Source organism: Lathamus discolor, chromosome 10, assembly GCF_037157495.1.
Source record: "Lathamus discolor isolate bLatDis1 chromosome 10, bLatDis1.hap1, whole genome shotgun sequence".
Lineage (NCBI taxonomy): Eukaryota > Metazoa > Chordata > Aves > Psittaciformes > Psittacidae > Lathamus > Lathamus discolor.
Genome location: NC_088893.1, coordinates 13,769,007 through 13,795,832, shown reverse-complemented (window position 1 = coordinate 13,795,832; position 26,826 = coordinate 13,769,007). Strand labels below are relative to the sequence as shown.

Below are 26,826 nucleotides of genomic sequence, written 5' to 3'. Positions count from 1 at the left end.
AGACACCTTGGACCATCTTATCCCAGCAGATTGGCGTCAATAACAGAGATTTCTGGAGACTCAGGTCTTGAATCAGTGATGTATCAGGTGCTGGATGCAGCACTTCAAAATGTAGGGCGGTTGGGTGATGTGTGTCCCCAGGCTTGTCTGTGTGCCCATGGTGTGGTTACTGGGGTCCTGTATGTGACACTGGGCTCTGGCTTCCATTGAAGATAGTCTGTAGAAATGAGGAAGGATTTCAGATCAAAGCAGCATATGTGAGCCTTTGCCCATGTGAATTCATTGTTGTTCTCTGGCACTGAGATCCTCTGTATCAGAAGAGGGGAATTATTAGTGCAAGATGTACCAGGTAGAGACACAGAGACTTCTTGTTTCTCTCTGAAGTCACCTTGCTGAGCTTTCAGGCTGGTATGTTGGCAGCTGAGCAAAAGGCTGTTTATTCTTCATGACTCTCAGCCTGGAGTAGCTTCCAAACAAATCAGTGGCTTGTTCCCCAAAAAGCTAGTCAGAAACTTTTACTGCGTCTGTCAGTCATTTCTCTTGATTTTATGGGTCAGCTCTGAAGAGCCAGTGCAATTAGAGCATCGTGTGTAGCGTGCAGGCAAGCTTTATGGCTCTGCCAGTGGAATGCAGATTTTGCTTATGAAGTTCCAAATTATTATGTGTATACTTGTAAAGATCTTGTTTCTTTAGCAAAGCCACTTTGCCTCGTCTTGAAATTGTCAGAAGAGAATCCTCTTTCCCTTCTTGCTTTCCCCATGTCCTCCAAAATGGCATAAATCACGTCCTTTTCCCTCACTCTCCCCAAATGTAGTTTTCATTTCAATGAAAACTATAAAACTGCAGGTAACCTCTTTTCCTCATCTTTCCTTTTGCAAAGCAATTTAATGTAATTACAATCTGTGGGATTTGTTGATCCTCGCAGGATGAAGGGTGTGCAATTCCTTCTGCTTGTCCTTCCCTGGAAGTCCACTTGCACATTGGCTTTTTGTGCAGTGTATCTGCTGTAGGAGATACTTTCTCCCTGTTGGTGTTGGTAGGGCTTTTCATCTGTCTGTTATCATCGAAAGCTATAAAATAATGAAAGAGGAGGAATAACAAACTGCTTTAACTTTTTTTTTGCAGGGGTAAGTCAGACATGTTTCATGTGCTGTGGAGAAGATGCTCTGGAAGGTGTAATGTGTTATTGTTGCTGTTTTAATAAAGCCATGGGGAGCCTGATGCAGAAAGAAAGGTGTTCCTTTTTAGTACTAACCCTTCTGATATCATGCTCCCTAAGATCTGCATTTTCCAGTCTCCAACTTCCATTGCATTTAAAGAAGTATTCCCCTTTTGGAGGGAGGAAGGGGATGACTGTGGCTGTAGGACAAAAGTGCCTGAATTTTGGCACTTACCCAAACTTTTTTTTCCTCTTTGGCTTTTAAGTCCCTTGTTTATGGAAATAGTTTTTCCTTGTAGTCTCCTTTTTCCTCCGGAAGATAAACCTGCAGATTAAGTAATGTTACCCAGGGGAGCTCTTGTGATGGTTATTGGCTTCCTTTGAAATACTGAACTGTTCTCAGTTTCACAGACTGTAATGCTGGCAAGTAGGGATGTGGGGATATAAATTTGTGCAATAGTATCTGTTCAACCACTCTTCAGAGATTATTATTTTTAATTCCTCACACTTGGGTCTTAAGAAAAATGGTGCAATCTTTTCAGTTTGAAAGGGACTATGAACAAATAGATGGTATTAGAGAGCAGCGAAATATGAAGTGCTATAGTTCCTCCTTGTATGGTTTTCACAGCAGCTTTATAACACAGGTCAGATCTGCTATTTCTATTCAGCTATGAATATCCATCTGGGAGCAAAGGCAACATGTAAGATTCATTTATGTTGCTGGAAGTCAGAATGCTAATTTAAAATTTGAAATCACTTTCAGTGTATAATTTATGAATGTCTTTATTAGCTCAGTAAAGAGAACCTGTAAGAGCAAACCAGATTGCTGATGCTGTGCTTTAACTTAGTTAAAAGGAGTTTATGTGAAAATAACCTACAAGAAAAAATACATTATGTGCATGATTCAGTAATTCACAGTGACAATGCACTTACCTGCTAGCATAGGTTTCATCTTGGGGGAAAAGAAAATTGCAGCTAGTTTGTGACAGAAATGTGATTGTCGAGGTGAAGGAATGAATAACACGGACAAGAAGGAATTCTTCATTCCAGGAATGTGTACTGCTCTTTTCAATTGCATTTTTTGTTCAGTTGTGTTCTGATGCTTCACCCTTTTAAAAATTCCTGTGTGAGTGGGCTTTAGCTCTTAGAAGAGATCAACAACTCTTCTTCATACAAAAATGCATCTGACTTATGGGGGTTTCTCATTGCAACAGTTCTTTCTACCAGACAGGCTCTTTTTTTTTTTTTCTCCTATGGGATAAAGCATTCACAAAGGTTAAAGATGACTGTTCATACCACCGTTTTTGTCCTAATTCCAAAGTAGCCATAAGGCTGAAAATTCTTTCACTGTTCTGGTCTGTTTGACTTTGTCTCCATTGCGGTGTTTCTGTTGCGCAGTTGTAAATTAGCACATTGCATCATGTTTGCAGATAAAATTTTAATGAAAATCCCCAAGTTATTGGGGCTGTCCAACAGAAAGAAATGGATTGTTCTCAGATAGTTCAAAGGAGAGAAGAGCACTTTATGGAACCTGGGATCACAAGTTACTTTAAAGTATCTTGAATCAGGTACTTTAAAAAAGCAGTTAGGAGAAAAAAATATTGACTTATCTGTTTCATTGAAATCTTCATTTTGAAGTATAGGTCACGTGCTCTAAGCTTCCGTGGTCTAGATGTGTAACACATGTGTGGTATTTTATGTCCACAAAGAATTATTGGTCAGGGAGAGAATCAAAGAAGAAAGTCTGTTTCACTCAACCATGGAGAAGAGAACACTTGTATGATGTCCCAGTCTGCCTTTGGAAGGCTTTGTATTTACGTGGGTTTGAGGAAGAGAGAAATGAATGACTTAACCTTGGGAAAAAACACTTGCCCTGAAAGAAAGCTCAGTAGATGCTATCAGCTGTATTACACTTACAGCCTCTCCAGATGCTTGTGGAAATGTAAGTGGATTTAAGTATCCTTAGGAAACGTGTGGTTGATGAAATCGGCTAGATTCAGGGATGGGCATGCGTCTTTCTACAGCCTGTTTTAGAGCATGATTAATGGCTTTCTTGCCTCCTGTCCTTGCTCTCATTAAAACTTCTGAAATTGTTGGGAAGCAAGTGGCAATTTTTGTTTGAACTTTATTCCTTTGATGCTGAATATGAACAGTTTTAAATCTACTCCATTTCAGCAGCGCAGTGCAGGGTACAGGTTGGTCAGGAAGGATTCTGAACTTGTCAGAAACAAATGTGAATTAAATCTGCCTTTTTTTTTTTCCTTGAATCTTTCCATTTTGTTTCTGCTTATGAGGGCTCTGTCATACCAATTGCTGCATGGTAAATTATTACTAAATGTTAGGTGGTAGTGGTGATTATTTCAAAGATAGGGTGATCTAGAAGAGACAGCTTGCGCAGGAAAAGCAGTCAGTCATATTAACAAAACTGGCAATAAATGCCACAAAACATCATCATCATTTTATACCCCTTTTGGTCATGCTGTTGAGCTAGATGAACTATGTCCTTGTTTATGTTTCAGAGAAGAAATCTGAAATATAGTCACTTCAGGGGAAAATGCAAGTGCCTTGATTTATTGATGTTATTTTATCAATTTTGCACAGGTTTTGCAGGGAGGAGGGAAGGAAGGAAGATGAGCAATTTCAGATGAGGATAGGCAGAAATGTTCACAAATGCCTGTCACACCCCAAAAGCAGTAATCAAATTACTGTCGTGAAGCAAAATGAATATAATTGATTATGAAACTTGAAATCAGTGCCTAGAGCATTGGGAAAGCTGATAGTGTGAGCCAGTGTATTTTAAAAGAAGAGTGTGTTCAAGTCTATTAAATATGTTTTTACGGAGAAGCAATCTGCAGAAGGATACGGTATCAGTAATTTACGGGCATGAACAAACTGCTACATCAGTGATTTATGGTGTCAGGTGGGGCTGTTAACATGACTGGAGTTCAGAGTTTAATTCACTTCCCTCTTTAAGAGAGGAGAATTATCTCCTGTAAAGACTCACTGAGTTGTGTGTGAGGACCGTTCCAGGTTAAGCTGGAAGGGACTATTTTAGAGCAGTCAGAGAGGCAGTGGGCATTGCATGTTGCTGTTTCTTAGACAAATATTATCCATGACCATATTTTTATGTACTAATTTTTTTAATTCCTTAAAGGAAGAAACTATCTAACAGAGGTACTTCAGTAACTGGGTGACTTCTATTTCCAATATTATCAGTCTGTCACCAGCTCTCCTTTTACGTGCACCCCTGTAGCAAAAACCCCAGAATTTGTGTGGGACGAGCAACTTTCTCTAAAACACTAGCAGGTGGAATAAATTGTAATGGTGCTGTCAGAGTAGGATTTCTAGTGTCATTTGTATGCTTCAGTTGCTGTAGAGGAGGCTGGTTTTGAGTTGAATATCAACTAGTTAAGATACCAGTTGCCGACAAAACCAGTTCCAGTCAGTAGGCATTTGCTTTAGGCCTTTTCTCTTAGATCTTTTGTGTTCACATGCCTCTGAAGTTTCTGAAAGTAATTGATATTACCACAGTATTTTAGCAACATTTATCAACATGAGAAAGCAAACTCAGCAAAACCTAGATGGGAACAATTCATAAAGTTCGTGGAAGACAGGTAAGATGGGGGTTAGCAACTTGAGATGGTGATTGAGGTGCAAGTCACAATTCTGTGGCTGCAGTCCATCATGGGAACAGGAGGACAAGGTTGCTGGTGGCACTGCATTGGAGCAGCATCGACCTGCAGTCCCCATGCATCACATCTGTCTGGGCAGAGCAAGCAGGAGCAGGTCTGGTTCTGTCTTGGCTGGATACAGGACATGCCTTGGGTGAGCAGCAGGAGTCGCAATACGGGCTGGTGGCAGGAGGTGCTGGAGGTTCTGACTGAACCTCCCTGGGAGCTTCTGCCTGACTGCCGAGCCTGCCCTGGCTACTGCACAGAAGAGTCCATTCAGGGCTGCAGTTGGCTTGGTGTGACCGAGTACTGTCATCCATCTCCCTGCCCATGACCTGACAGAGCTGATGTGTATTGTGACCTATGCTGGAAAATAGGAAACTAGAGCTTTAGGATAAAAATTTTGTCTGTTAAAGGTATTTAAGTATTTAGGTGTTTATAACCTATGAGAACCATTCTCTTGGCACAGCTTTGAAGTAATTTGACTTCGTAAGTCAGAAGAAGGAAAAAATAACCGAAAAAGGAAAGAGCCACTCCATTCCCAGTATCAGATGACTTCTTGTGAAGATGCTAAAACCAGAACCACCTCCTGGAAGTCTTCTTGTGACTGTTACGGTATCCTCTGTTCTCATTTGTATAGTTTGTCACAACTGTTAAAAGTACCGCTTGCACAAAGACCCCAGGAGTTAGGGATAGCCTCATTACCCTCCTTTATGGATGCGAAATAAAGCCCAGAGAAAATTCTGGTTTTCAAGGTTGTGGAAGCCAGAGGCTCCAGGGGAAGGGAACTAATCACCCCAGAAGCCAGACTAGAGTAGGTACAAAATGAGAGTCTCATTGCTTCCTTCAGTAGGAAATCTGTTTGCAGTCCAAGCCCCAGTGACTTTAGACGTTTGCTGCCCATTTCTCTAAATCTGCTTTTTGAGCACAGTTTCTTTTCCCTGTTTGCCCTGCAGAGCTGCTGTTTGCTATCCCGGGCATCCTCTTTCTCAGTTTTCAATTAAGCTCTCCCCACTCATCTCAGTCTGTTCCTCTGGCTGGCACAGATCTTTCCCAACAGCTCTCATCTGTGGGAGGGAGGTGTGATTTAATGGGGAGGAAAGAGGAGCCGAGTGCTTATGCCTGTGAGTGATATTTGAGCTCTAGGTTTATTGCCATATACACCTCATCTTGCTTAAAACTTGCTCCAGTATCTCAGGAGATGTCTCGCATCTCTTGCAGCTTCCTTTACACTTTTCTGGACTAATTCCTTGGCTCCATCCTTTGACTACTGTGGGTAAAACTTCAGGCAGACGCAGTGCTCTTGCTCTGACCTTCAATATTGCTCCCACAGCTCAAATGAAATGCCATACAAACCTTGATGCAATTTGCCATGGCTGCTGTAGGCACTGTAGGCAAAGTGTCTTATTAATGGAGGAGCCACGGGGGATTCTGATTGCGCTGTTGCTTCTGATTGTCACACTGGCTTAAAGAAAGGTTTTATGCTTGAGGTAGTCTGGCTATATCTCCCCATGCATTTCACTTGGGTATAAAATAATCCACACCTAGATACTTTTCTATTATCAAAGCATTTTAGGTGAGTTTGGTATTAAAAGCTCTCTGTGTAAGATTGGTCTAAAGGAGTGATTTTTGAAGCAGAAACCTTACTGGGAGCTGGAGAGGGAACTGAGACTGCAAAGGGAGAGGAGGCAACAGAAGATGTGGGGAACTGGGTTTTGGAAAAGGAATTCTTGCTGGGAGTCTGGGGTTTGAATGGAAGTCAAAAGTACTGGTCTGGGTGTCTGGTAAGAACTGTGTGTACTAGGTGGGTTGGACATCTGCTGGGAAATGGAGAGGTGGAAACCTAGTAGTGTAACAAGCAAATAGAAGGTTGGGGAAGAAACTAAAGTGATTCTTCTGATCTAACTGCTTGGTTTCAACACAGCTGGAGTGATTACAAATTTCAAAGAACATTTTCCCCAAGATAAAGTTTCAGCTGGCATAAAAGCTAGCATTTGACATCTTTTTTGTGTAATGACTATATTAACAAAAGAAGGCCTCGCTGTTGGCAGCCTTTGTAAAACAACTCCAGTGCCGTTCTTCTTTCTCTTAACTCTTGTATGCAACTTTAAGTCAGCTCAAAACTCCCACTGGAATGCAAGCAGGTCAGCTTGTGCTCACACACAGGATATTACAAAGTACTTCACATGCCTTGACAAAGGCTCTTTGCAGTTGTTCATTTCTGTTTTAATACACTGCTGTTTGCTGCACTGCAGCATTTCATGTTCCTATCCCTTAAGCAGTGAGAGAAGTATCACACGTAGCTCCAACTGCTCAGGCATACAACCTGAGATGCTGCAGTACTGTAAAGCCTATGGTTGTTAGGAGTTCCTTTGTAATTCATGATAAGCTTTAATTGTTGTTGCAAACACTGATTTCAGCGACTTGCTGAGGTCTAAATATTCTTACAACACCGAAAAGTGACCTTGCTGGCTGGAAGGTAAAGAGTCTGTACGTTGAACTGTCCTAATGTTTCTGGTTTCCCTGACATAAGGATGGTTTTCCTCAGGCTGCTGTTTGATTTCAAAGCTGTATTATGATTCTAGCTTTTTCTAAAGTGCCAAAACACAGACTTACCTGTGCTCTCCCTTTTCCCTCTGGGATGCATCCGCAGTTAGTTAAACCTTACACGTTCATGGGAAGTCTGTATCACGTCTTTAAGGCTAAAGTTCACAGCTTTTCACCAATGCTCAGAGCATCCGACAGGCAGGCTGTTTTAAATAAAATAGTGTAGGAGTGCTGAGTAATTTAAATAGACATTCTAATTTCTTCTGTCTCTGAAAAGAGTGGAATGGATAGGGCAGAACTGTATATAGAAGGAACTCATCTGTATTTTAAGCTATTCCACCAATATAGCCTGGTGGGGTGTACATGTAGGAGGAGATTTCTAAATAGTAAACTTTGATGTGAGGAATCCTAGGAGCCATGAGGACTGTGTAAATGTTTTCTCTTTGAAAGAGAAATAAACTGCCTTCTTTACCGAGAAAACTAACTTTGCGTATGGGTATATAAACTGTGACTGGAGATGAAGCAAAGGGATGGGATTTTCATTCTGCAGACTAAGAAAAATACCAATGCAAAAGAACATTTCTGTACTGTTTTGGTTTATTTTATGATAATTTCATCCTTTTCTTGTTGTCATCATTCAGATACAGCTGACTACAGGTGTAGGGAAGCGCAGAAACTTGGAACAGAGCATAAATAGGAGAATTAACATTTGTTTCATCGGTGTGAACATAGTCTGGATAGGCGAGAAAAAGGAATGTGAGATAACTGCTAGACATTGGCTTCGTTATAATGTACATTTTGTTAATAAATATTCTTGGAAATTACTTTTTCCTTAGCACCTTACTGTAAACTGCTGATGCTATGGAGGTCATATTTACTACTGGTATAAATTGGCATAGCTGAATTAAAAGTATGATGATTTTCCACCCGCCTTGGAAGCTGCTCCAGTTGGATGAGGAAAAGTTATCTCTCTTTGTCAGACTGAAATGCAGAACTGGAGCTTTGCTTTTCTCTGCATATCGCTGTGACAGATAACAGGCCTTTAATTTGGTGGAAAAAGGCATATGAATAACAACAGCTTGAAATGAAGGCCAGTCAAATTAAAATTACAAGTTAGACACTTTGCTGGATAGTGAAAGACAATGGAACATTAGACCAAACTGCTGGGTTGATGGTACATTTCCTTTCTTTTGACATTTTCAGATCATGACAGAATGCCTTTCTGGGAGACTTTTGGTTGGACTGAAGCTATGAGCTTAATGCAGAGGTGACTGTGGGAAACTGGCTTATGTGACATGATCAGATTAAATGAGCTAATGATTTGTTCTGGTTTTAAAAATCTCAGTTGTCCAGTGCTAGTTACCTTGCTGATGATGGTGTAATATTGCAATCCCTTTGAAAAGCAGCAAGGTGAGTGCCTTTCTGAGATGAGTTACAGAGTCCTGTAAAAATTCCATTTCACAATATAAGAGAAATCTTGGTTTTGTGAAATTGATGCTGTATTTGTATTACAGCTAAATTAAGAATTGCTCTTAAAATTGAGAATTCATTTTTTCTGTGATGGATGGAAAATACAAAAGCAAAGTACCAATCGCTGCCAAAGGGGGACTTTTCCAAATGATTGCTCATCAGATTTCAAGAGTTTTTGTAAACTCATCACAACACAGTATAAGGGAAAAGGAAAACTGAAAAATTAGCTTAAAAAAGCACAAGAGAGATCTGGGTTAATATGAATGTGATGGTGAGATGGTGAGTTGTGTCCCTGTGTCCTACTCTGTCTCTGGATGAAGACTGCTGAAGTCGTAGGAAAGTTGTGTTGATATCTGCCTCCTCAGATGTGGATGAGTGAATATTCTTTGCTGTAGCTGGTGTTTGCTTGGGATGGCCAGAAGTGCCTATGACAGATGCTTCTGCAAAAAGGAGGCATTGCAGGGTGTGTGCTCCGCACATATGGTTTGCTTAAAGACATCGTTTTGGGTAATTGCTCTTGGTTTGTTCCTGAAGAATTCAAAATTTCCTTCAGAGAAAGTCAGTAATAAATTGTTCCGGACGGGAAGCCAGATTTTGAAGGGAGCTGTGTTTCCTGGCTGCGAAACCATTAGCTCTTGTTATTAATTAATTAATTAATTTAGTTCTGTTTGTGTGCTTTTCAGCTGTGTTGAGTTGATCGTCCTCATATGGTATAGAAAAGAGTATCTTGGTCATTGTTTTATAGAGTTAGCAGCCCTGTTTGTGCACATGGACTGAAAATCTGGCTCTCCTGCAGCCCTGGGCAAAACTCAGAAAATTCACACGGGGTCTACTATTACCTGTTCTTTTTACTCACTGTGCAGGCAGACCCCTCACCAGGAGAATATATGTCTGGGAAGGGACCTCCCTGGGTCACTGGGTCCGTTTTCCTGCCATCATAAGCAATCACATCCTATGAGCCCTTTCATTAACTGATCAAACTCCGTTTTAGAAGCACAAACACTTTTTGCCCCCTCTACTCACACTGGAAAACTGGTATAGAACCTCATTGTCTGATTTCTAGCATGTGTTTATTCACAGCTGGTTTGCACCCCCTTGTTTTTATGCCAACACTGTCCTTCAGTGTAAATCGGCTTTTGCCTCCTGAGTGTTTACTTTTCTGGTGTATCCATAAGCAGAAGCTATGGACTCAGCTTTCCTTTGGTCAGGCCAGCAATGATCATCCTCTTAGTCCTTTCCACCAACCCCAGAGATAAAACTGAAATTGCCTGCATGAGAAATTCTTCTCAGCAGTTGCTAATGCTTTAAAGAGCAAAAGCTGGATGAAACTTTAAAGGAGAGCTCAACTGAGAACCTTTTTAAATTTAAACTTCTGTTTCATGGTTTTTGTAAAGAACATCATCAGCTTTTTGTTTTGTTGAAGCTGTGGCTCTTGCTGACTTTAAACAATATGAGGGTTATGGCATTTTTTTCATCCTAGAGGTTCCCTGAGGAAGAAAGTCGTAGGAGAGAACTGGGAATGTATTTCTCGTGCAGTAGAAGTAATGTGGGGGGAAAGGTTTGCATTGTGGAAAATACTGCTGGCTATGCTGGTGTGAGATGCTATAGTAGTCCTTGTGCATTACTCCTTACGAATTGGGTTTTTGGTATTTTGGTGTGATCCAGAAGAATCTGTGCTGCCTCTTTATCACCTCTGTTAAAGAATTTACCACTTCAAAGGAGGAAGCTGTCCTGCAGATATGCCGTAGCCCCATATTTATTTGTTTTGATCATTGAGAAATCAAATTTGAGTCCACAACTTGTTTTGGGAAGTATTTGTGTCCTGTTATATTTATCCCAGGTCAAGCAGTATTTGTGACTGAAGTGTTTAGCTCAAAGAACCTTTGGGCTTGTCAGGTCCAGCTGTTCTTAACCTGGTTTTGTTCGCATTGTATGTTCTTGTATGTTTTGTAAAGTTCTCATCTGTACAAGAAGTGGTAAATATTAGGATAATTAATGGTGATGATTAATACATCCATTTAAATGCTGCTCTGTGGTATGTTGCCTAATGCAAGTTGGCCCTCTACTTTCAAACTGAAACTTAATACTGGAGAAATACAAATCTCTCTTGCTGAGAAGTCATAAGAGATTTTATGGGAAAAAACTGCGGGAAGAATTAGGTGAAGAGTTGTGCAAACATGGAGAGGGGAAGAAGTACTGCATTTTGTATTTAAGCTCAAGACTCTATGTTTGATTGCAGGGAGATGTTTGAAAATAGCTATAGTGGAGTTCTGAAGGATTCTTCAACCTGCTGATATGAGCTCTGGGAACTGGGCTGTAAACTCCTTGAAACCCGAACAGATGTTTTCGTATATAGCTTCAAAGCTCTGAGAGACTGTTTTCCCTGCATGCCTTTCTATGCGAGGAGACTTCTAAGGGCTGCTGAATAAATTTTATTATCTTTTCTATAAAAGCACTATCCACATGGAAGAGGCAGGCTTTGAACAGTCATGGGCTCAGAAGTGAAACACTAACAACATAATGCAGGCCCAATTGAACAAAAATGGAATAGAGGTGGTAGAGATGCGTGTCAGCCTTTTTGGAACCCAGAGGGATGAGAGTTTTGAGATGCTTCAATAGCTTCTTCATGAAGATAAGTAAACACAAGGGAGGGATATTTGCTTCAGCTCTGCTACATTAGATAGAGGAATTCTTCATGTTGGGGAAGAATATAGATGAATAATAATCCAGATGTTCGTCATGTTGTTTATGTGCACTCAGAAATGTATCTGACAGTGATGAGAGTGAGTTCAGAATCTGCAGAGTTCTGAATGGGGGGAAAAATGTCAGGAAAAGGGTGTAAAATTTAACTTCTATCCTTTCATCCCCTTCCCATATTCTATTGGTGTTTTGGTACTGGAGGCCCTGCCTGTGCTGCTGCTGTACAAATGCCCTAAAAAGTATAATCCCTGCTGTAGGAATTTATCAAACTTTAAAAACAGGAGATAAAGAGAAACCTCTAAAAATAAGGGTCTATGAGACATAAGAAATGAGATCCAATTCAGTTGAATTACCGTATTTTCAATCTAGAAGTCTAGAGTGCTTTTCAATACCTATCACATTCTGTTACTGGAACAAGCAAAACACTAATATCGCTCTGTTACCTTATTATAGGTTCATTAAAAGTTGTGCTTTATTTTGTTGTTTCTGGGAAAAAAAAAAACAACCAGCCAACCAGAAAACCTTGAAATTTGTGTAGTTTTTTTATTAGAAATTTATTTGTATTTTTCTGCAAGCAGGAGTAGGCCAAATCATATAAGGAGGGCTCTCTGCAAGAGTCTTCTTATAGTTTCCGTGTTGCAATTTGGAGCATTTGTTCCCCTCCAGGCTTTTGTTTGTTTTGTGTCACTGCAGTGAACTGAGAGTAGGTAGAAGGGGAAAAGAAGAAGCATTTTTATCATACTTTTCAGGTTGAAAATGTGAACCAGGTGTGGAGCTGCTTTCGTTTGATGGGTTTTTTTTTCTTCCCCAAGGGGGAATGCACCCTTCAATCACACAACTGCCAATTGCTTTAAACTATTGAAGGCAGGATGCAGTTTATTTGTAAGGTCAAGATCTACTTATAAGTAATAGGGCTTCCCAGGGGGAAAAACAGTAACACAATTTGTGAAAGTTATTTTACTTGATGGTCAAATAAACTTCATAGCTCATAAAGAATAGGGTACCTGGCTGTGATGTAACACACACAGCAGCATTTAGGGAGGAGGCCTTGTTTTTTGTATGAATGTATTGATGGATTTTCATGAGGATCTTTGACTTTTGAAATCATAGCTTTGGTATTCTAAAAGACAAGGAAATGAAACTGGAGGGCAAAAGAACAAACCCGAACCAGCTCCAAGAGTATAGGAAGTGTGGCAGCAGATGTATCTGCTCAGGGAAGATATAACTCTTCAAATTGCCAGAGCCTCTTTAGCAGCTACTATGCATTGTGGGTTTATCTGGCAGAAGGAAGATGATAGGGTTGCCAGCCTGCCTAATGATCTTCATCTAACGTTTACCTTATTGAGAGGGGAATAATTCTGTTAAATTAACATCCTAGCATATTTGCTGTCCAGCTAGCTGATGAATTAAATAGCCTGAAGAAAATGTTTTATGACTCGTTTATCTGTAAAAATTGATGATTTTTTTTTTCCACGCAAAAAGGAATGACTTTTCAGTAGTTGTGCACTGCAGGGGCTTACACCCCTTGTCTGTAAAGCAAAGAAAAAGCATACGTATTTATACATAAAAATAACAACTTTAATAAAAGCTGCGTGTCTTTGGGAAGTGGGAGAGCACATGGACAAAGACTGCTCTTGGAGTGACCCTGGCTCATGCGAGCACTGCTGCTGTGCCGCATCCTGTGTGCCTCCTGCTTGGAGAAAGCACAGACCATTAATGACAGCCTACAAGCGTGTGACACTCAGATCACTCAATCAATCAAATGTGGCACCTTGTGCCAGCCCCGCCAGCTGTCCTCTTCCATCAGTGTCCGAAAGTACTGCACCAAAGGCTGTAGGTGCCAGCTGCCGTCCTCACGTAACCACTGGACCTGCCCCAGGATGAGTGTGTTTGGGGAACCTGTTTAGATTGAGTTTTCTGTCTTGACAGTCCCTTCTGATTTTCAATTTAGAAAAGGAGAATAAACAAATTATAGGCTAATAAAGAAAACAGCACATCTATAACAAGAAATCCAAGCCTGGGGCTTTGCACTTATCTGATGTAGACATCACCGTAAGTGCCTGTGACAGCAGAGGATGCAGTTGACTCATTGTGGTTGGTTTGACCAAAACTTGTAATGTCAGAAGTGAAGTCTGTGACACCAGTACACTGAATGTTATATTGCTTCTGTTACTATATGTTGCATGTGCCAAAGAGATCAGAAGAGGAAGACTCACTTATATGAGAAAATAAATTATGAACATTCTCATTAGAATGTTTCATGAGCAGATTTGCTTTTGGTCACTTCCAGTGTGCAAGAGCACTGCACAGTATGCAGATATGGGGAGTGTGCAACTCCTAGCTGAGGTGCTGAGACTGCTGCACACCCTGAAAACCTCCGTGTACAAGAGGTCCACCATAAAGTGGTGAACCAGTGGTTTTCCATGGGCAGGGACACTTCTGCATCCTGAAGTCTTGATGACTGCAAAACCTCAGAGCTTGACCATGTCAGGCTGAGGAGCTTGCAAGTACAAGAGGCTTGAGCAGGGGGAAGATATGGGCAGTCAGGGTTTTAGAGTCGAAACGTGTTTTAAAGGAAAAAAGTTCCTTCTGTTTCTGTAGCCCCCAGACTATACCGCAGTAGGCGGTATAAACTGTTTTCACAAAGAGGGTCTACTGCTGTTCTGGATTGCAGTGGTACTGAGTGCTGCAGGTTGCCCTCGTATATCTATATCAAGTTTTATTTTGCTATTATCATTTCTAGATCCTTGTCTTCACTTGATGCTTTCTCAACTGCTTTTTCTTCTTCTCCAGCATGCATGAGTTTTCTATTACTTGCTTCTGAATGCCATCGCTTGCGGTTTTCCAGATTAAAAAACATGAAGCTGCTTTAGGAGGAAAAAAAAGTAATGGAACATCCTCTGGTTGAAATAGGCCCTGAGCACAGCTGATGGCATAAGGCCTTTCGTTTACTAAATGTCAGTGGTTTAATGGCAGTTTAGCATGGCTGGTGATTGCCTGCATGGTGTTACCACTGCGGCTGAAAAGGCTGTTTACCTTTGGAAGACAGAAAACTCAGCTGAGCAACAAAGCAAACCATCTCCTGTGCCCTGTTAATAATTCTTTTTCCCAAAGATTCCCAGGTTGCTGCGGAGCACAAACCTCTTGGAAAACACCTCTCTTTGTGCATACGCTTGTTTATGGATCAGTTACAAGTAGGTCAAACCAGAAAAATGGTGTTTGGGGCTAAATCTGCAATGGAACACTTCATTTGGGGAGTTTTCTTTGCTGCAAAGTGATGCTTACTTTGACCAGTGGAAAACACTTGTTTTTCAAGAGATTTCTCTCACGTTTATCATCCCAGCTCGACCCAGCACTGAAATCTTTCTCTGTATTTCTCATGGTTGTTGTGAGGCTACTTATAAGTGTGAGTGGCCCTGTGTGAGTTGGAGATCAATGGTTCACCAAGGAAAAAAGCCATCTGGTTCTCATTGACTTGCTGAAATGATCAGAGCACTTTCTAAGAGAGGCTGTGCTGTGTGTAGAGAAGGTAGATTCTGGGGCTCTTGCCTTTAGTCTAACAGCCTGGTGCGAGTGGATACAAACTCGCCTGCCAAAGAATGATCATGTTTCTAAAAATGAATTTGGGGTCCAAGGTCCTTAGATACCATCAGCCTTGGCGGTCTTTTATCCACAGACTGCATTGCAGGCAGTGGCGGTGATAGCTTCCTCCCACTGCTCTGTGAGTGATCATGGATGGAATAATATTTTTATGTTAAAAGACAGCAAAGATCTTGCATGCTCTTTGAAGAAAGAAGTTAATTTTAAGATAAAACCCATGGTTGTTAGAGATGCACACCTACAAGTAGTACAGCTAAACTGAGATGCACACAAAGTAAAGTTTGTGGCTGGAGCAGCCACCCCTAAATGGGAGGCTTTGTAGCTTATCACAGATGGCTGCATTTCTGGTATGCTGCCTTCCTTTTCGCATCTGGCCTCTAGGCCTTTGTCTTCTGGGCTTTTGTGGGTACAGAGCAAGATTTGTTGAAATACTTTTGTGCATGTTCTTGTTTGTGGCCTGCGCAGCTTCCAGGCTCCTTCAGTCCTATGTAGCCTATCTGCTGCTCATGCAGGCGTTAATGTACATGACTTGCATTGCGCTCGCTGCTTGCGGTGAAGCTATCAAAGAGATTACTAGCTTGCTAAAGATGATTTTATATACTTTGCAGGTGGTTTGTTTAAAACTAGGCTACTGTCACATTTAGAAACGTTTAGCAGCATTGGACCAATGAGGAATAATAATTTAAAGAGGCTGACTAAATCTAATCAGGTTTTGGGAGATGAGACTTAATCAAACATAAGAGGTTGAGAAGGCTGATGGAGATAATGAATTTGAATATGTAATGGAGGGCCTGCCTGAACCATAGCACATCTTCTCTGGCCATAGTTTGTTCATAATAATGAAGCATTTGCAAAAGTTATCGAGTCGATAGGTATAAAATCCTTTGTGCAAGGAACATTGGCAGTGGGGGGAGGAAATTATCTAGACTGAAACTCAAAGTAGACATTGCGTGAGATTTCTTTCAGTACGAGAAATCAGAGTTAATTTTCAAGCCATTTTCAGAATATGTAGGGGAATAGGATTGGCAAATTACCTTGAAGACGAAAGATACCCTTGTGAGCTGCACATTGAAGAAGGTCTCTGGATGGCTGCTCTCGATGTAGACCTCCAGCATGTACTTACCAGATAGCCCCGGGCAGGTATTTTGACTTCCCTGGCCCTCAGTTCCCCATCTGTAAAGTGGATGTATTAAACCCTTCCTACTCTTTTTATGTCTCTTTTCTGTGTTATTGCTACAGCTAAAGAAGCGTTGACTTTATGAAGAAAGGCCAACAGAGGTAGATGCTGTGTAAATGAATGTCTGCGTATGTAGAATGTCTACAAGAATGTCTGCCCTGATACTACAAATCTAAATAAACTGCATTATATTGCTTCCACTTTTAACCCACCCCCTCCAAGACTAGAAACCACACATACCCCCAACACCCCCATTTTTTAATCTTAGTCAAGGATGGTGTTAGCACTAAGATCTGAGTTTGTGTGATGAGTAATCACTTTCATAATTTATAAGTTTGGGGTGCTTTAAGTGAACAAAATAGTAACTATATAAGCTCATAATTTGAAATCCGTGCTTGTGTAGGAGGAGCCTGACCCATCTCTTCATGTTTTCAGTGTGAGCAGAATTCTGCCCGTTTTCTTCAGCAAAGGCAGCAGTTGTAAATATTTTTCTGATTCAGCTGAATTAATTATGAGAGATGCTGCTCTTTGCCCACCTCCTTCTGGCAGTGCTGGCAGAGCTCCGCTGGCCTTTGGAGGGACTTGTGTCTCACACCTCTCTTTAAAAAGAAGCTGATGTGACAACAGAAGGACCAAACCCTGGGAGGTCCTTTTAAAAAATTCAGGATTTGGGGTGCCCTGAGGTGTTTTTCCCCCCCTGTAAAAACTCTTTCAGCTGAAGCAGCTGGTGTGGAAATAAAAGGTGACTCCATTCTCCTGCCTCATTCAGGTCAGGTGCTTTGCTCTGCTAGAAGAAGGGATAAACTCTATTAACTGTTGACACCAAGGTCTGCTGTGAAAGACAAATATGCCATTGGAGCGTCATGAGTGGAATTGGGTTGGGATAGGGATTTTTAATCAGCATCAGGCCTGACAGTGAACTAACACCACAACCAGCTGAATGATTGAGAGACCTGAAATGGTGAAGTATTCAGTGAATGCAGTCTTTTGTGTAATGCTGTATCAGTTGCTGAGGCTCTGGCTTTGCTGTCTTTTTGTAAGACCAGAACTGCCTTGTTCTATTCTGGCTTTTTGATAGGACTTTGGCACAGTGCTCAGTAATGATAAGGCTTGCTGGTGACTTTCTTTAAACCCTTGTGCCTACGTGACAGGCATGATTGCTGAAAAAATCAGAAGTTACAGATCTTTATTATGCTTTACTCTGTTGAAGTCTGTTTGGTTTGCATATTTCTATCCAAGTTGACTGTGGTCACTGAATCATGAAGGGAGATACGGCCATCCCTGCCTTCTACCTGCAGATTTGAGATGCAGAGAGATCCACGATCAGGTTAGGTTCACTAAGGTGTTTGCAGTAAAACCAAACTTAGCTTAGCTTTAGCTTAGCCTTTACAAACCTCAGTTTTGGTATCTGCATGAATTTGTACTTTAAAGAACCTTCCGCCAAGATATCAAGTGACCTTATCATTTGCTAGGTAGGATGAGAAGGATTCACTGTTGGATGCAGTTCAGCTGCAGGGTTTTGAGCTGATACTAGATTTCTCCTTTTGGGAGAATGTTTTTGCTGCACTTCCTGCATTGACTAGTCATTATTGATACGCCCATCTTCCCCCAGCTCCCTCCTTGACTTTTGGGGAAGGTCATATACGTGGGATTTACAGCTTTTTCTTGTATATGGTGACTGTTACAGCAAAGATGAATGGGAAGAGAAGCTCTTGTATGTTCCTCTGCCTGGAAACTTACTCAAGGTTAGGGATCTCGGATGACTTTTATTGTTACCTTTCCTGACAACAGCCTCTCAATATGAAATATAAACTGAAACATAAACTAAAATATAAACCCTCAGAGCAGTGGCAGCTAATGAGGTAGAACTGAAAGGGCTGGCATAGAGATAGAAATTCCTTATTGTTCATAGTATTTGTCTATTTGAAGCCCACTATCCTCTTGAGAGCCTGGCTTACTTAAAGAAGAATTGCTATGCTCTAAGAGAAGCTTCCTATATTGTAGCAGTGTTACAGAAACATGTTGTGAAACCAGCTGCCATGAAATTGAATTACAGGTGTTGTATTCTTCACTGCTTAAATTGCTCTATTATATCACAGGCCTCATCGTTTTGTTTTGAACAAATAACTGCAATTTAGTGGGAGCCTACGAGATGACGGTATAAGCAGTCAGGGGTTGTTTAAGACTTCTCTAATGATGGAAAATTGTTCTCATCTATCTAGACTGCATCGTCTTTGCCAAAATTCATGTGCAGTGAATGGAAAAGGAAATGAGGAAAACTGTTTCCTCATGGCATCTTTTTCCTAAGTTTGTGTTTTTTGTTTTGGTGTGGGGTTGTGGTTTTTTTTTTTTTTTCTTGTATTTTTAAATGCATGAAGCAATCCCCTGTAGGCTTTTAGACTGGTCAAAGCAATATAGTCATTCATACTTAACTCTGACACTGCTCCGCTACATCAAATTATGGCACTGGATGTAGTCAGGTATTTCACTTCCTTCCCTTTCAGTTTGCTGGAATTAAGTAGATGGTTGCTTAACCTCCAACTTCCCAGGTTTTCATAGAACAAGGCTTTAGAAGATCCTTTGGGAAATACTAAAAAATAACTCTCCGTGCAGAAAGCAGTTACTGTTTTAGGCCAGAATTTACAACTATTTTGTCTAGGCTCAGATTCGTAGTTGCTACTCTGCGTGTGCCCACCCTGTGTTCTGTTGTCCCCATCCCATTCCTGCCCACTTGGTGGAGTAGCCTTTTCTCTGATGTACTTAGCAGTTTACCCTGGACCTTAATGTATATGAATTGCCCCAGTTGGCTTGTAAATAGTGTTCATTCCAACAGAAGAAGGATACTTACAAGAACATTAGACTTGAAAATTAATTTTATTTCCCTTACTACCTATCCAGGTCTATATTATGCTACAAAGGACACTGTATACTGAAATGCAGAAGGAGAACCTGTTATAGCATAGGGCTCAGAACAAGCTTTATTAATGTCCTCTACTCTAACTTGTTTTTAGTCTGAAGATTTGGTAAGTTGCTACATATGTGTATTTCACCAATTGTCACAAATTTCACAGAAAAAAAATAGACTAGAAAGAAAAGCAAGAGGTCAGTTTGTCCGTCCTCTTGTTCCTCTAGGTCCTTGCTTTATTCTTGCCCAGGTGGCTGTCTAACTTGCTCTTAAAAGTACTCTGTGATCAAAATTTGCTTACTTGCTTTAAAGTGCCATTTGTGGAAAGTCAGTTTGCTCGGATGATCTTGCTTGCCCATATTGCATTAGCGATTTGGATGAGTTTTGTGCTCAGGCTTTTTGCTTGTGACTTTTTGGATTAGCAATAGTTGTGTTTTGTTTTGTCTCCTGCTCTGCTGGTTTAAAATGTTATTTTTCAACATCTGCTTTTAGCCAATGTATGTTAGGCCTCTCATGCGCTGCCCACTTGAGCAGAGGTAGTATGCAAGTCTCCTTATGTTTCAGAAATTTCAGTTTCGTGGCTAGCTTTAAAAAGGGGGAAAAAAAGGAGGGGGGGGGGCAATTTTTGGAGTGAATGCATATTTTTGATGATAAAGCTCACAAAGGTACTTCTAAATCATTTCCTCTTTTCACTTGAAGTGAGATGTAAGATAAAACTGCTTCACAAAGTCCTGTGAAAAATTAATGTGTACTGTAATTTAGAAGATGTGTTGCTGAAGGGCATTTAAATATTACGTTTTTGTTTTCTGCAAGTTCTGTTTTAAAAGGAACCAAATATCTACTGAGGACTGCTTCAGAAATTCAATGAAGTGCTGCTGATACTAAAAGAAAGAAGAGATGAGAAACGAGAGGCATAGACTGCACAGCCTAATGAGTAAATAAGCCTAATGATGCAAAGTTGCAAATTGCACAGATTACGAAGCACTGTCCCTTGCATTCAGACCTGCTTTTAGCAGTCTCGGGGCAGCTCCAGAGCTGCAATGTCAGATCAGGATTCAGATGTGCTGGCATCACAACATCTGCAAAGCCTCCATCCAACTCCAGCCAGTGCTGGCACAGGATGCGTTGATACCATGTGCTGATATAAACTTCTTCAGGCTCTGAAACTGTTGTGGGGCAAGCTAGAGAATAAACCTGTGGGTTACTGGGGAAAGAACTGATGTTATGGTGTAGTACCACAGATACAGGTGCCCCTGCCTAGTGTGCCCTTGATCCTCTGTTGCTGGAGGTAAACTGGTGCATAAGACGATAGAGCTCCAGCTTCCCCAGTACGTTAGGGACACGTTGCCTGGGCTTCTGCTTGCAGCTAGAGAGGGTATTTGGAGCAGCTGCTGTGCTGCAGGGTAAGTGTCCTAACCTGGGTGAAGGAGTGCTTGATGGGAAAGAAAAATCAGAGCCCAAGATTGGAGGAAATAGAAACTTGAAAAGGCAGTTTTACAAAGGAGTGTTTACTTTCTCACTGCCTGCTCTTCCTGACCCAAAGAATCTGCCAACTGTGCTGTCAAGTCTATAAAGTGCTAACGCAGCTCTAGCCAGAGCAGTGAACTCTAATGGAAAAGTTGAGGGACTTTTGTTGGGTTTGTGGTTTGTTTTGGTTTTTTGCTTGTTAAGTTAGGTTTTTTTTTCCCCTTAGCTTTCACCAAGAACTCAAGGAAAAGTGCAGAAAAGTATTTTTCTCACTGTTGTCACTTTCTACTTCTAAAATCCATCCATACAAGCATTCTGTCTTACCTTTGGGATGTTGTTTGTTCCTTCTCCTTCAGCTTGTATAGGTCAAGGATGAGATAGCAGCCTTAGCTTTGGTTCTATCTGTTTTGCTAATAGCGAGGTACCTGATGGTCTAGTGCAGCTTGTGTACCTTGGAGATGTGATAACCAGATATTCTGTTGATGGCTGACTATTCATCTTAGTAAACTGGGGTAATTCAGGGTAGTATAAGGTTTCTTATTCCTTTAGAAAAGAACAAAGCATTTTTGCACTGAATGCAAAATCGTTTGAGATGAGTGATGTGATTACTCAGTCACAGCAGAATAAAAACTGGGAGAGATGTAATCCATTGTTTTATTTTTTTCAAGCTGCTGACATGATGCGAGAGTTGCTAATGCAGTATGAAGTACAAATGATATGCAAAATTCCCTGATAACTACCTGAGAATTCTCATTCCATCAGCAACTTTTGTGTTATCACAAATGAGACAGCTTGAAAGGCACTTGTTGCGTTTTGTATTGCATGCAAAAGTAATTTGCACTTCAAATGAACTGACCTAGATTATTTTTTTATGCTTTTTTTTTCTGCATGGCTTTCATAAGCAATGGAACAATGCTGTATTACTACTCTCTTTGACTTTTAACAATTCAAAAATCATAGTGAAGAGACATGATAAATGAGCACGTTGGTGCAAGCTGCTTAGCAATCGGGATTGTAAAAGCTGGGTTTCAGAGTGTCGGATCAGGTTGTCTGATCGCCTTTGAAAAGTGTTGAACGTCTAGATTTTAATTGTAATATGTTTTTATGTTCCAGTCACAGGTGGTACTTCAGAGCTCAGAGTGTGAATGTCTGGAATGTGTTTGTCTCTTTACGCCCAACCCCAGTGGACAGTTCCTCTCTATAGTCTGCTGCAGGGTCTGTTTCAAACAAACACTATCACAGCAACATCCAGCCAGAGTGTTCTGGAAATAGGTTGTTCCCCCCAGAACATACTGGGAGGAAGCTGCCTTGCATCGGGTGTGAACAGTCAGAGGCCGTGAGCTGAGGAGTGAAGCAGAGAGTGAATCATATTGATGAGCGAAGAGTTTGGTCTTCATCCAGGAGGTGAAATAAAGCTAATGGAGTCTCTCCAAAACTTCAGGGCTTTGTTCTCAGTTGTAAATCAGTGCAGGTCAGTATAACTAAGGCTGAGAATCTGTCCACATGACTTTATCTTTGCAGTGTACATCAGAGAAGTACAAATGTTGAGGTGATGTGGGCAGTATGTAAGTATGAAGCAGGAATGTGCCTAAAAGCCTCCTAATCCGCAGTTTGTTCAATCCATGCCCTTTATCTCTTCATCGCCATTCCAGTATCTCTATACTAGTCTGGAAGGCTCTCCTTGCTGAATATGATGAATGTGTAAAAGTCCGGAAAGTCTGGGAATGTTCACAGTTGCTGTGTTAAAATAAATATCCAGTGTTTGTAGCCCAGATGTAACCCTGGAAAGCATGAAAACAGCCTGGGATGTATGCTTATGGTGCTAGGAGAGCTCAGCAGGAGGTAGATGCTCACAAACTAATTGGACTTACGGGATTCTGTTTTAAGGAGTGCCTTCATATAAAACAATGTACAGCCCAGGACACAGCTGCTGCACAGTCAGCTGTTTCCTAAACTGACAGTTCTTTAAAGATAAGAGATGTTTTTATTTCACTGAAGACCTTTTTCTCCAAGTCCAAAAGAGCCTGAAAAATACCATCTCATGGAAAAATACCTTTGGGTATGTGTGTAAAAAAGCTGAGTGCTTTCTGCAGAGCTCGCAGGGTTGCTGTGCATGCCTTGGTCTCCTTTCTGAATGCTGTTTGTGAAGGAGAAATACAGGCTTGAAACGCAAAGGCTGCAGCTGCAGGTTTTATCTAACATGGTACAAAGTGGCCCATCTTGAATTGAGTGAGGTGTTGCTACCTGCGGGGAGGCACTTCATCCTCCCTGTGTGGCTGGAATGATACAAATGTTATACGTTGGCTTTTAATGAATATATATCAGTTATGTGTATGTAGAGGGCTTTATAGGTGTATCTTATGCATTAGAGAGAGAAGGCGGCTCCCCCATACGGTGTCTGATGTTACAAAATACCTTAGCCAGTGAGCCTGGAAGGGCTAAGACTTGCTGGGTACTGCAAGGGAGCTCTGTACTGCTCAGAGAATACCACACAGGGAGTGTCCAAGGTCAAGCAAACGTAGCGGGGTGGGGGGAAAGAATCCTGAGTAGGCAGTAAATATTGTACTTAGGAGGTTTCTCTTCTCATCCTATAAATTTACAGTCTCGGTGCCTGCACTTTGTCTCACATCGCTGTTGTTTTGGACCTGCGTAGGTGGTTGTGTCCTGACTTCTTCCATTGTTTATAATGTGTGCATGCCAGCATAGTACAACTATCATTCTGTGGCGCCTTTTAAAGCCCCCCCTGAAGTTGCTTGTTTTCCCTTCTGGTGGTGGTAACACATTCCCAATACTTTGATGGTCTCTACTTGCCTCTTAAACAGCGTTTATGCTTCCCAGTGCCAGTGATGTGGCAGCCACAGCTTCTCTAATGAAGACCTTTTCTGGGTACTGGTCTCAGATCTTCAGAGTCCTTTGTTAGTTCCTTGGGGCTGCAGGGATCCCACAACAGTTTCTTGAGGGTGGTGCCCTCTGTCAGATGCCTGTGGTGAGCTCTGGGCATGTGGGAATGAAACCCAGATTTGCCGTAGCTGGGCTAAACCTATGGGAGAATCAGCTCCAGCACCAAGGGGTCCTTGCACTTTCCTTCCAGGTGAAGCAGCATTTAATTGGCTTCATCCTCTCTACCACAAGCACGGATTAAATTTAAACCAAAAAGTTCATCTTGAAACAAGATGGCTCCACTGAATATTCGCATAGACTTGTTTAATGCAGTATTACAGTGTCCTTGTTATGGCGAGGGGAAGTGCTGGGGTGAAGAATGGAAAAATACAAAGCAGATTGCCTCCATAAAGAAGTTACTGAGGTGGGTGAGCCAGATTTGTCGTGTCATGTTTGGCCTGTTTATTGCAATAGGTTTTGCCTATGACACTCTCTGCAGGTTAATTTCACATCCCAGATTATGCCCTTTCTTTACCTTGTGTTTGGATAAAAATGCTCTTTCTTCTTTTTTCCTTATCTGAATTAACAGCAAATCATTGCTTCTTTGTTGGGGAGAAGATTTTAATTTTCCATGCTGAAAATCGCCCAGCAGCTGTTTAAATGGGAAAAAAATCTGTTTTGTAAGGGAAACAGAACAAAACAAAAATTACCGGTAGCTAAAAGAACTCACAGCATCTGTTGTTTAACTGTATCCATGTTGCAACTAACAACAAACTGTAAAAACATATCAGAATTCAACTCCATTAATTTACTCTTTTTTTATATTATCATTTTGCACAAGTGTAAAATGACACTAATAACAGTTAATAAATGAATAGCCAAATAGATAAAGTTGTTATTACGATCCTCTGTGAAGTCTGAAGTGTGTAATTTTTCTTAAACAATGAAATTGATACAGAATTATAGCACTTCCAGGAAAAATGTATGTAAGCATTGATTAGACGCACACCTGTGCAGCTTCGTGAAGCTTAATTCCTTGTGGCTTTGTTTTCATGAGTGCTTTGTATCACTCCTGTCACGCTGTTCAGGTTGGGATCTATGTATTACTATTTTCATGTTTCTCTCTCGCATGTTGTTAGTCCCAGAGGTATTGCCCAATACACAAACATACACTCTTTGTGTTATTACAGTGCAATATTGTACCAGCCCTTGAGCTTATTTTTAAACCTGTTTCAATTTAGTGTAGACTGGCCTAAGGTTGGCTTAAGTGGATGAGTGACGCATCTCCACATTCGTGTTTCCTGCAGTGTGAGGGCATGGTCGCAAGCACTCGGGTCTGACCAGTGCCCACAAAGCCTTTGGCAGCAATGGAGCTAATTGGCTTAAGCAGAGCACCTGAACTTAAATGAACTCCTGAGTACAGGTAAAGTCTGGGACTCCCGTTGTTTTTACACTGCCTGCCAGCACCAGTGTGTGCAAGGTCTGGCCAACAGTAATCTTTCTAATTCATAAAGCAGAATGGGAGGAGCCCCATTCTGCATCTTCCACTTGCAAACAGTTGATTAAAGTGTGTGATGTTTAAACATCTGGGCAGAAATATCCTCCCTGCATAGATGATGTATGAAATGGAGACACTTAAACCCATACTCTGGTTTATGCTGATCGTTTGCTGCTGTTGGGTTGTGTTTTAATTTCTTTGTGGGTTCTTTTTTTTGTGGTGTTTTTTTCTTGGTTCTTTGTGGTGGATGGTGGTTTGTTTTATTTTTATTTTATTTTATTTTATTTTATTTTATTTTATTTTATTTTATTTTATTTTATTTTATTTTATTTTATTTTATTTTATTTTATTGCTTTTTTGTTTCTTTTTATTTGTTTGTTTTTGTTGTGGTTGTTGTTGGTGGTAAGCTGATATGTCATGTATACATGTCTCTGTGCTCCGCAGTATTAAGCGTAAGGTCTGTATATAAATGCAACTAATGAAATTGGGGACCGTGTGGCCTCAAACCATTTAAAATAATGGCATGAGCAATCTCACTCCATTACATTCGAGTGGAAGCAGTTCATGCTAAAGTGCTGGTTCCCTGAGGAGTCTGGGAGCCCTGATTGAATCTTACTTGCAAAATGGACAGTGAAGATAAGTTTGCAGGGCGGATGACAGCTCTGACTCAACAGAAGCCGCAGTGCTCGGGGGGAGGGTTGCCTTGAGCCTCTAAATAACATTGTCCTTCTTTTTATTTCACTGCTGTCTTTCAAGCTTTGCAGCAAAGGCGTTTGCCCAGCGTTCATGTTTCCTAAAGGCACTGAGGTACGGCACCCATCTGTGGTGCCAGGTTGTGCTGGGTGATGCTGGTCTGCTCTGTTCCTTGGTATAAAGTCTTTGGGTTTTCATTCTTCCAGCTATATGGCTCATACAATTTCATAGGAGGAAACACTTAATTTCGTTAGGAGGCTGGTTCTACAGCAGTAAAAGCTCTGTCCTGTCTTCTGGCATACTTCTATCAGAAGAATAAATATATGGGGTTTTCTTGACTACCACAAAGCATCAAGAGGTCCTTCTAGCAAGGGGATAGCCAGACCCTGCTTGGGTGCTTTCAGCAAGCAGAATTCCTTTTTATCCTATTGTAGTGTGTTTTACAATACAAAAAGATGTTGAGACACACTTGACAAATTACTTCTGACACAGGTTGAATGAGCTGATGTGTGTTTTGTCCGTCTGGAGCAGCTCCCATCGCTGGCGGGTGTGTTATCTTGAGGAGGCCATCCCCTTGTGACTGCTTGGCAAACCACACTTACTTTCTCACCACCACTGGTCACTTAGTATCTGGGTGAGATGCCTGAAAACATGCAATCCTCCTGTGCTCTGTTTGAGATTCACTGTGGATTTTAAGCCTTCTTTCCATTCCTGCAGAAAAAGCACTTGGGGAGTATTTGTGTAGTCTGGGGGAATTGCTGTGCACCAACCAGCAGTGTGATGCATCCCAGTTCTTGTGAAGGGAAAATAAAACTGATCCCCGAAAAGACCTGTAATATTTTAGTATAAATACATGTGACGGAAGTGTAACTGAATACGTACTAGAACAGTACTTCACTATAATCATGAAGACTGACTAGAAGAAACAAGACTCACAGTTAAGCAGAACACTACAGAAATCAGCTTGCGGGCTGCTGGCCTGCATGGGGAGGAAGCAGGACTTCTGCAAGATAAATAGCAGTTCCCAAGTGCTTATCTAACAAAAACACATTGAACAAA

At 41.1% G+C, this 26,826-nt stretch overlaps 1 protein-coding gene across 7 annotated transcripts in view; it reads left to right on the top strand.

Moving 5' to 3' along the window:
- SGCD (sarcoglycan delta) overlaps positions 1-26,826 on the top strand; it is a 396,287-nt gene that overhangs the window by 59,568 nt on the left and 309,893 nt on the right. Inside the window, exon 1 of one of the 7 annotated variants that reach the window (XM_065691101.1) lies at positions 8,580-8,644. The exons of the other annotated variants lie outside the window; for them this stretch is intronic. The gene's annotated coding sequence lies outside the window, so the exon portion shown is untranslated. Of the gene's footprint in view, positions 1-8,579; positions 8,645-26,826 lie in introns of those variants that run through there. 7 annotated transcript variants of the gene reach the window in all.